The sequence below is a fragment of the Panthera pardus genome, unplaced genomic scaffold (assembly GCF_024362965.1).
Source record: "Panthera pardus isolate Hobbes unplaced genomic scaffold, ASM2436296v1 HiC_scaffold_5, whole genome shotgun sequence".
Taxonomy (NCBI): Eukaryota; Metazoa; Chordata; class Mammalia; order Carnivora; family Felidae; genus Panthera; species Panthera pardus.
In genome coordinates, this window is record NW_026526980.1 from 5,208,220 (window position 1) to 5,210,524 (window position 2,305).

Here is a 2,305-nt window from a genome sequence, read left to right on the forward strand (position 1 = left end):
CCACAGAAAATGGCAAGAATCCGGTGATTGCACCCAGGGAGGAAGAAACAGCAAATTGAATCACACAAAGGCACAGAACAACAAACACACTTGCAGACTGCGGCCTAGAAGCCCGAAGGCTGCCCTCCTAAGGCAGAAGGACTTGATCATCTAAAGGATAAGGCACCCCTCCCTGCAAAAGCCATCACTGCCCTTAACGCTGTTGGCCTGTACTTTGTAACAGTGACGAGGGGCCATAAGGCAAGCTGAGGTCAAGCACAGGTGGGATATGGGTGACATTCCTTGGGCTCTCCTGGCTGCCCAAGAACAAAGGAAAGGAAAGAAAACCGACAGTAACTGATAGCGATCACAGTCTCCATCAGTTTACAAATGTCTTCGTAAATTACAAGAAAAAGGCAATCCTACCCATAGCCTCATCTCCAGAAACCTACAGGCTCAGTTTCCTGGAGCCCCAACATCACCCTCCCTCCACGGTGATGTGGGGAAACAAAGGCAGAAGGAAACGGCAGATAAAATTGAATCTCCTTATTCACCTGCAGTCCGTGGACAGATACTTGAGGCAGGCAGAGTAGAACTTTCTCCAGGAACTCCCTAAATCTTAATGCTAATGTTTTGCTGGAGGGAAAAATCACCTTAGCTCCACAATAGCTAGGCCTTCAGTAATCACGAGTCTTTAGCATATGAAAGTCTCCTGCTCAGGGTCCCTGTCCCTAGTGCTTTAATAAAATCACATTTTTTTTTTTTTTTTTTTTTTTGGCGCGCCTGGGTGGCTCAGTCGGTTGAGCGACCGACTTCGACTTGGGTCATGATTTCCCGGTTCATGAGTTCAAGCCCCGCGTCGGGCTCTGTGCTGACAGCTCAGAGCCTAGAGCCCTGCCTCGGATTCTGTGTCTCCCTCTCTCTGCCCTTCCCCCACTCATGCTCTGTCTCTGTCTCAGAAATAAATAAACATTAAAAAAAGTCTTTTTAAATCACCTTTTTGCACCAAAGATGTCTTCAAGAATTCTTTCTGGGGCATCGGCTCTGAACCCCACAAACCCCACCGTCACCCCAAAAGCACATCAACAGTTTTGTAATGTTAGGTTTTCTTTCTTTTTTTTTAATTTTTGTAAATGTTTATTCATTTTTGAGAGAGAGAGAGAGAGAACGAGAGAGAGTGGGGGAGGGGCAGAGAGAGAGAGAGAGAGGGAGACACAGAATGCAAAACAGGCTCCAGGCTCTAAACTGTCAGCACAGAGCCCGACGCGGGACTCAAACCCACAAACCGTGAGATCGTGACCTGATCCGAGGCCAGACGCTCAACCGACTGAGCCTTTCTTACTTGATGTCTCTTCCCTTCTACAGTCAATTCCACAAGGGAGGGGACAGCAGAACCCCAGCTGTACCCCCAATCAGAGCGCACAAACAAGTGACCAACAGCACCGGAGGACTCTGTTTTGGGGTTCATAGCACCTTCTCAAAAGAGGGTCCACACAGAGGGGCTGAATGGGGTTCAGATCAGCTGAGGAGTCAGGGCAAATCCATCTCTGTGGCCACGGGGGTGCTCCAAGAGCATATTCGGAATGGGGAGACCTTGCTAGATGCGGCTTCGCAATAGGGAACATTTCTTTTTTTTTTTTTTTTTACATTTATTTTTTGAGAGACGTAGAGAGACAGAGCATATGTTGGGGAGGGACAGAGAGAAGGAGACACAGAATCCGAGGCAGGTTCCAGGCTCTGAGGTGTCAGCACAGAGCCCGACGCGGGGCTCGAACTCACAGACCGCGAGATCATGACCTGAGCCAAAGTCGGACGCTTAACCGCCTGAGCCACCCAGGCGCCCCAGGAAACGTTTCTTTAAGAAGCAACTAGGAGGTTCCTCAAAAAGTTAAACTGAACCACCGGATGACTCAGCAAATCCACTCCGAGGCATATACTCCGGAAAACCAACCACAGACGTCCGCACAAAAACCTGCACACGTACGTGCACAGCAGCGTTCACTACTCGTAACGGCCAAAAGGCGGAAACGACTCGAATGTCTGTCAACAGACTACGGGACTGACAAAATGTGGGATATGGCCACCCCGTGGCATATCTTTGAGCCCCTAAAAGGGATGAAGCACGGATTCACGCGACAACGCGGACGAACCTCAAAACCGGGCCACCGGGTGAAAGCAGCCAGCCACGGGAGGCCGCGGATCACGGAGGCGCCTTTACACGAACTATCCAAACTAGGTAAATCCAGAGAAACGGAAGGCAAATGGGAGGCTGCCGGGTGCCGGGAGAAAAGGCAGAGGGCGTGGTGTTTTACGTTGGGCCGCCGCC